Source organism: Neovison vison, chromosome 13 (genome assembly GCF_020171115.1).
Source record: "Neovison vison isolate M4711 chromosome 13, ASM_NN_V1, whole genome shotgun sequence".
NCBI classification, from domain to species: domain Eukaryota; kingdom Metazoa; phylum Chordata; class Mammalia; order Carnivora; family Mustelidae; genus Neogale; species Neogale vison.
The window spans coordinates 109,600,981-109,609,926 of record NC_058103.1 but is presented as its reverse complement, the minus strand read 5'-3'; the positions used below and the strand labels follow the sequence as shown (position 1 = coordinate 109,609,926).

General features: G+C 39.0%; 1 long non-coding RNA gene across 1 annotated transcript in view; it reads right to left on the bottom strand.

Moving 5' to 3' along the window:
• Positions 1 to 579: 579 nt before the first annotated feature.
• Positions 580 to 8,946, bottom strand: part of LOC122893246 — a 28,377-nt gene continuing 20,010 nt past the window's right edge. Inside the window, exons 3-4 of the long non-coding RNA XR_006381603.1 lie at positions 2,395 to 2,497; positions 580 to 727 (exon numbers count right to left, since the gene is read on the bottom strand). This is a non-coding gene — a long non-coding RNA (uncharacterized LOC122893246). The remainder of the gene's footprint in view (positions 728 to 2,394; positions 2,498 to 8,946) is intronic.

Genomic DNA, 8,946 nt, shown 5'->3' with positions numbered 1-8,946 from the left:
AGTGAAATAAGTCAAGCAGAGAGAGTCAATTATCATATGGTTTCACTTATTTGTGGAGCATAACAAATAACATGGAGGCCATGGGGAGATGGAGAGGAGAAGGGATTTGAGGGAAACTGGAAGGGGAGGTGAATCATGAGAGACTATGGACACTGAAAAACAACCTGAGGTTCTTGAAGGGGCAGGGGGTGGGAGGTTGTGGGAACCAGGTGGTGGATATTGGAGAGGGCACGGATTGCATGGAGCACTGGGTGTGGTGCAAAAAAATGAATACTGTTACACTGAAAAGAAATTTTTTAAAAAAAAGGGAAAAAAAGAAAAAAAAAGATTAAAAACCAAAAGAACTTCCAGTTTTAGCTCCAAAATGTAAAAACTTGATGTTATCCCTTCCATTCTCACTACCGGAAGAAGCTAAACAAACTAAAAACTAAAATTTTTCTTGGAGTCATCACAGAACTGAGGTCACAGGACACACCACAACCCTGAAGTCTGGAGGGATGAGGGGAGTCATATCCGAGACCCACTTACTTAGAGCAGAAGTCTCTGAAGCCATAATGGACGAATACTTGAATGGTAATTTTGATGAATTCCTGGAGACTGGGTGGGGCTAGGGTGAGTAAAGCTCCTGGAGACTGCAGTCTTGGGAAGCACCAACACTTCCATGGGTTTTGTTTCCAGGAACTCCAGCAAGTTCTCACCATGAAAAACCAAGAAAGATCTCTTGTGGCTGTAGCAGGGGGATAAGATTAATAATTATTGTCAAATACATCCAGAGCCTTCTCCTTAATAAAGGCCTGCTTTCCAGAAGAAAAGACTTTAGCAAAGCCATATCCCACCCAGGACAAGGACAGTTCTCTGACCACAGCGTCCTCCAGCCTTTCTGTCTCTTGTAAGTAGAGAAGAGGGAGGTAAGAAACACTTGTGAAGGTCACAGGACACTAAAAGAGGTTTAATGTTCAATGATAGAATACTCTTCTTCCCACACTTTCCCACTGCACCAACAGTGTTCCCATATAATAACAGTTGAGGATAGCTGCAAGGACCGCAAACACACACTAACAAGGAATGCTTAGAGAAATCCAAAGACAGGGGCACTTGGGTGGCTCAGTGGGTTAAGCCTCAGCCTTCTGCTCAGGACATGATCTCAGGGTCCTGGGATCAAGCCCCACATTGGACTCTCTGCTCAGTGGGGAGCCTGTTTCCCCTGCTCCCTCTGCCTGCCTCTCTGCCAGCTTGTGATCTCTGTCAAATAAATAAAATCTTGAAAAAAGAAAGAAAGAAATCCCGAGACAACAGGAGAAAAAAACAAAAACACTACGGGAATTAAAAGCTTCTAGAATGAAGAGCTATAGCAAATATTAAACACAACCCAACTCAATTCCCACAGAATAAAAACCCTCATATTCCTATTTATCTCCATCCCTATTAACCAAGCCAGTTTTCAATAAAGAACAGCAAGGCTAAAGGCAAGAAAGAACTCAGTCTGCAAAACAAAATAAGCATCAGAACTACACTGAACTATGACACAGATTTGGAGCATTATTAAACAGGAATATAAAATCACTATGCTTAATATGTTAAAGGATCTGATGGAAAATGGGTTCAACAGATGGGTAACATAAACAGGGAAATGGCAACTGAACTAATCCAAAGGAAATTCTAAAAATAAGAAACAATGTAACAAATGAAGGATGCCCTTCACAGGCTTATAGGAAGGTGGACAACGCTGTGGAGAGAATCAGTGAGCTTGAAGATAAGTCAAGAGACACTTGCCGAACTGAAATGCAAGGAAATTAGCAGTAAATAGATAATCCTATTGGGTTTGTGAACTTCATCTTAGAATCAAATTGTTTTCTACCTTAGAAGAGGACTGTGTGTTGGGGGGGGGTGGTAATTGTCCAGGCTTCTGTATTTTGGGAGAGCGTATACATCCAGTTACCACAAAAGCCAAATTGACCATACGGATACAGTGCAAAACATTCTGAAAGCATTTAATCGTGTTTGATGAGAAATTTCGACAAGAATTCTACAAAAAAACATGATTTATATATAGCTTCTTATAAAGTAGACTTTAACCAAAATTTTGCTAGCTGGGCTGTCAGAAAGAATTTTTGTTTTGGTTTGAACACTGATTAGTGCTTAGTATAGCATAAGTGATAAATAAATATTTGTCAAATGCAAATGACTGAAATTATATTACTGATATGCACATAGGAGAAAGATCTACCGAGAAATTACTTTTAAGACAGATTGCTCATCATTCAGAATTTTATCAAATTTACTTGTGTTTTCAAAGAGCAATCTTTTCGTTTTATTAATTTATATATATATACACATGCTTATATGTGTATGTATACTTTGTTTGCTTCCAATCCCACTGTTTGCCACTCTTACCATCATTATATTCTTCCCTGTTTGCTTCGGGTTTAATTTGCTCTTCTCTTTATAGTTTCATAACATGGAAGCTTAAATCTTCACTTTACATCTGTCAGAATGGCTAAAATAAAAAACACAAGAAATAACAAGTGTTGTTGAGGATGTGAAGAAGAAGGAACCTTCATGGACAGCTGGTCAGAATGCAAATTGGTGCAGCCACTATGGAAAATGGTATGGAGTTTTCTCCAAAAGATTAAAGATAGAATTACCATATAATCATATAATCCAGGACTTCTATTACTGGGTATTTTACTTAAAAACAACAACAACAACACCAAAACACCAACTTAAAAAGATACAGGCACCCCTATGCTTATTGCACATTATTTACAATAGCGAAGGTATATAAGCAACTCAAGTGCCCATCCATAGATGAATGGACAGAGAAGAGGTGCTATATATATGCATATACCATCTTCATGCAGCCTGACATGGGGCTCCATCTCACGACCCCGAGATCATGACCTGAGTTGAAATCAAGAGTCAGACCCTTAACCTGTTGAGCCACACAGGTGCTCCTTTTACACATTTTTTAGGTTTTTTTTTTCCTTGACTTTCGGTGGGTTTCATAATGTTGGATTGAATGCCAGACCTAGAGACTGAGGTAAAGCATATTTAGGCCTGTAATAAACACCCCTATTCTCCTGCTGTAACATTAGTGGAGGAGGTTGAGCCCATGCAGTCAGGAGTCGAGCTGGATTTGAACTTGGTGTTGCTATGGTTATTTTCAGTACACCGCTGTCTTCACATGTCTTCCGTGTTATCTTGTGCTTATGCTGGGGCCTAGTTTTCCAGAAGGCTTCTCTCAATGTTCCTGGTTCACCTTCAGCTTAAGGCCTTCCCTGTGTTCCTGGCATGTCAGAGACTGTCTCTCTCCACAGTCCAGCTCCCCGCCCCAACTCCACAGGAGAGGGCTGCTCTTGGTGCATGGTGGGAATAGGGGCTTCTCCATTATTCTTGTCCAGTCTCAGTGTTAGGTGGGTTTTGGCAAACTAGTTGTGGGGCCTCATAAATTGGAAAAACTTTCCTTAATGGTAAGTACTCACTGTGTTTTCTTGCTGCTTTTTAAAAAGTCTAAAACCTTTAAGCTGGGCTGTAAAGGCTTGTATGTGTACCTCTTCAGGTTTCTTCTTCAAACTTCAGCCAAAATGGACTTCTTTGAGCTTCTTCCTTCCAGAAGGCCTTTGCATGTGTGGGTCTTTGCATGTGTAGACTTCTTTGAGGTTTTTCCTTCCAGAAGGCCTTTGCATGTGTGGATCTTTGCCTCAATAAGAGCGTGTGGTGACCGAAACCCCACCAGTCGTCTTGTCGATGAGGTAACGCATGCTCTGGATGGCAGAACAGAAAAGTAGAACGAGCCTCAGTTCTTCAACCACAGAGCTACTGTACCAGCCCTGGGCTGCCTGACTCCTGGCCTCAAACTGTGTGAAAGAAGAGGAAGTTCCTAATTTATCTAAGCCTCTGTGTCCTCTTCTTCACTCAGGATTCTATTATTATTAGCTAAATGCAATTCCTAACAAACCACCATCTCTGTTTAATCTCATGGGTGAAAATGATTAAGAAAAGCAGGACCAGGGGTGCCTGGGTGGCTCAGTGGGTTAAGCCTCTGCCTTCAGCTCAGGTCATGATCCCAGGGTCCTGGGATCGAGCCGCACATCGGGCTCTCTGCTCAGCAGGGAGCCTGCTTCCCTTCCTCTCTCTCTGCCTGACTCTCTGCCTGCTTGTGATTGCTGTCTGTCAAATAAATTTAAAAAAAATCTTAAAAAAAAAAAAAAGAAAGAAAGAAAAGTAGGACCACCTGGGTGACTCAGTTAAGCATCTGTCTTTGGCTCAGGTCATGATCCCAGGGTCCCGGGATTGAGCCCCAAATGGGGCACCCTGCTCAGCGGAGAGTCTGTTCTCCCTCTCCCCCTGCTCATGCTTGCTCTATCAAATAAATAAAATATTTTTTTAAAAAAAACAAAGCTTTTTGTAGCATTAATTGCCTTTTTACATCAATATTTTATTTTATAGATTAGAAGGTAGAGTAGAAAACCTCTGATTTCCTTTCTCACATTTTCCTCCTAATTTCTAGAAGTTAGTAGCCAGTTCCCATCCCATAGTCCCTGTGCTCTCAAAGTCTTATCACAACTTTTAATCTCAGTTTTGATTTCCAAAATACCCATCTAACATGGTAATAACTCCCAGAGTCATATCATTTCCACATTGGAGGAGCATGCCTTTTGTATTTTCAGATACTTCTAGAATAAAAATGTAGACAAGGCTGCAAGAACGCAAAGGCCTGACATACACCACTGGAGCAGCTTTTCTGAGGGGAACCAGATCAGCCAACTTGGAGTATGGTCAACTAGCTGCCAGTGCACTAAATTTACTAATACGCTACTAATATTTCCATACCTTTCTGTAAAATTTTAATGGGAGAATTCTCCAAAAAGACTCCACTAAAGTGTAGACACGTTAGGATTTCTTCATTTCCCTTATTTGCCTAACACAATCCAATAGACAGCTTAGCAACCAAATAACAGATTTTTTGGTTGCATACATAAATTCAGGTTAACATTATTTACCTGAACTGCTCACAGATCAATAAATATAAATGTCTTAAAAACAGTAACAGGGTACAGATCGGATCATTAAATGTTTAGTTACTTGGTAACTAAATATAAGTTTTCTCATATGCAATGGACTTCTAAAACACAAATATATTTATTTTTTCAGGGAAATATATTTAAGTAAAGACTACTTCATTAATCAAATGCACAAAGTATTTCATTCATCAATATATAGATTATCTGTTTAGTTAAGCAGCTAAATAAATCAATCCCATTTTCTTCTTAAAACTTGTAATTAACAATTCCGAACACCACACATGCATAAGCAATAGTTTAAGTGCATTACTAATTATCTAAATTTACCAAAATATGGCTAGCACAGAGCCCTGAACATAGTATAGCTTAATAAATATACACTGAAGGGCGGACAATATTTTTAGAATGCAGTGTATTTGAGTGTTAGGATGTTCAAAAGGATAATTCAGATAGGGAATCTAGTGTGTCAGAAGAGGGAAAAGCTTTGCATTTAGTTAGTAGAAATAAACTAAGGTAAAACCATGCAGATGACCAAAAATTATGAGATGAGAGACAAAAGAATTTTGTGGAATGGTTGGCATGCTTTTAATCACAAGAGATGGGGTGGGGGGGGTGTTGGAAAAACTAATAGGAGTCTGAACAGGTAGAGTTCAAGTTCTTGGTCTAAGAGTACTCACAATGCACTCCCTATTGCACTGGCAAAGGGACCCCCTACCTTGAAGTAATAGCGTTATAATGAGAACACTGTGTACTAATGAAGAAAACAGTGATGAAACATAGGGCCATACACAAACAAGCTAAAATGTGCAACACTCATGGGTTTTTTGTTGTTGCTTTTTTGTTGTTTTTGTTTTGTTTTGTTGCAACATTCATGTTGAAGGAAATTCTGGTGAGGAGTTGAAGGAAGATTTCTAAGTGGTAAAGACCGAGATGGTGAGGAAAAGAATACGAATCATGGGTGAAAAGGTGAACTTGAGCCTTGAAAGAACTTCTGGGAGCTGCAAACCTTTTCCTCCTCTCTCTGTCCTTGGGTGATTGATCACATGGTTGCATATCAATATTATGTCTCCCGCTCTACTCACTGGCAATATTGTCTGAGAGGAACGGAAGGCACAACCTTTCCCTCTTGGTGTTCTGTGTGAATTGACCTGGAAGGAAGAAAGCAGACGGCCTGCTGCTCGCTTCTAGACATAACCACTTTCCCAAAAGGTTGGGCTTCCTTGAGTGAGGGTAGATGAGGAGGACAGGTTCAGAGTGTAACAGGTTTAGTAGAGTAGAATTTGCGAATTCCTTTTTTTTTAAAGATTTTATTTATTTATTTGACAGAGATCACAAGTAGGCAGAGAGGTAGGCAGAGAGAGACAGAGAAGCAGGCTCCCCGCTGAGCAGAGAGCCCGATGTGGGACTCGATCCCAGGACCCTGGGACCATGACCTGAGTCGAAGGCAGAGGCTTAACCCACTGAGCCACCCAGGTGCCCCGAATTTTCTAATTCCTAATTGGGAAATGTCACATAACATTGGAAAGTATTTTAGCAAATGTGTACTTTCCATTATTTCTTGCTTCTCTGAGGAGAATTATTTTTTCAATTTTTTATTTTTTATTAACATATAATGTATTATTAGCCCCAGGAGTACAGGTCTGGGAATCACCAGGTTTACACACTTCACAGCACTCACTGTAGGACACACCTTCCCCAATAGGACCATTATTTCTAAAGGGAATTTTAGTTACATCTTCTTGTTTCCAGCCCACACATGGATATTGTAGAAAGATTCGACAATAATTTATGTGATTTAGTAAGGGAGCTGTCAGGGAGAAAGATTTTTGGACTGAATGTTCACCTAAATTAAAGACATATTTTATAAACTGCAACAATTAGCTGTTTTACCTGAAAAAATAGCCTACATTTTTAAAGTGAACTTTGCTTTTTAGAACAGTTTTAGGTTTACAGAAAAGTTGATAGACTACAGAGATTTCCATGCGTCCTCCTCCCGCCCCCCGCGTACTCACACAGTCTCTGTCATTAGCATCATACATAGGTGTGGTACATTCATTACAACTGATGAACCAATATTGATACATTAACTGAATCCATTGTTGACATCCAGATCCCTCTATTTATACAGGTCTATGGGTTTTGACAAATGCACAGTGTTGTGTATTCACCATTACAGTATCACACGGAATAGTTACATTGCTCAAAAAAAAAAATCACCTGTGGAGCGGGGGAATCACCTGTGGACCGACTACCTATTCATCTTTCCCTCCACCCTCCCAAGCCCCTGGAAACCACTAATCTTTTCACTACCTCTGCAGTTTTTTTTTCTTTCCAGAAGTCATAAAATTGAAATCACACATACAGACTTTGAAGACTGACTTCTTTCACTTTATTTATGCACTTAAGATTCCTACATGTGTTTTTGCACCTTGATAGCTCATTTATTTTTATCACTAAATAATATTCCATTGTATGGCTTTAAAAAAAACCATCATTACATTTAAAGATTATTTTTCCTGATAAATCATTATCATAAATGCTTTTTTATTGTTGAGGAAGGATTTAAGCCCTCCCAGCATTATTTCCCTTTGGAATTTAGCTTTTCACCCACAGGTCTAGACTAAAAGTCTTGTGTATGAAAAGGAAAGAGCTTTTCCTAATAAATGGTGGGTAAAAAGAAACAAACCCCCAAATCCTGCCATCTGCAATGACGTGGATGGAACTAGAAAGTATTATGCTAAGCGAAATAACTCAATCAGAGAAAGACAACTATCATATGATCTCTCGGATATGAGGAATTTAAGAGGGAGGGCGGGGGACAATGGTGAGAAGGGAGGGAAAAATGAAACAAGATGGCACCGGGGAGGGAGACAAGCCATAAGAGACTGAATCTCAGAAAACAAACTGAGGGTTGCTGGAGGGTACGGGGGAGGGATAGGGGGCTGGGTTATGGACGTTGGGGAGGGTCTGTGCTATGTGAGTGCTGTGAATTATGTAAGACTGATGACTCACAGTCCTGTACCCCTAAAGCAAATAGTACATTATATGTTAATAAAAATTAAAAAATTAAAAATCAATAATAATAATAATAATAATAGATGATGGGTTATATGATTAATATTTCTTAATAATAGTTATAACAGGATTGAACATAACATAGTTCCTGATCTGAAATAAGGCACATTATAGCTATACACTGTAAGTTCTAACCATACAGTAGAAATTTACAAAATTGTATTACTTTAAAAAATGAAGCAATTAAAACAAAGCAATTTTTCTTTCATTCAGAAAAATGCCCAAATCTAATCTAATTTGCTGCAGCTGGACACCACCTGCAGATGACTGTTTAAGTACTCTGAACATTACACACTTATCTTTTAAATATTGATAATGCCATTTTTCATTTCCTTGACATGAAATCCCACAGGGAATAATTATGCTAATAAACCTTAATGATTCTTGCAAATAAATGATCAAACCAAATTGCTACTGTTGATTTATATTAATGGATGCCTTTAGGATGAGATTTTCCAGTACGGTGCTGCCTCTTGAATCTCAATTCATCTTATTTAGTTGAAGAGTGTACATAGTTTGTTAAGTAGATGAAGTGTTTAAAATATAATGTGCTTGTGCAGTTTCCACACTTCATAATGTTCAAGCATTACCATCTTGCCTTGTGGCAAATCTGCATTTAATGGTTTCATTGTATATAACTTCCTTTCTTACTTTCTCTCTCTGTGATATGCACTTAGGAAGTGACTATTTCTGGTTGATTCAGAATAAGCCAGTTTCCATATGTTGAATCTGATTGTTTCATTGAGACAGTAAAATCTGTTTCCAGATATTTTAGCCACCATAATCTGGGAATCGCATTGACAAGGTGATGATAGAATCAAGCTCTAAATACTGTTTGTGGACTGGA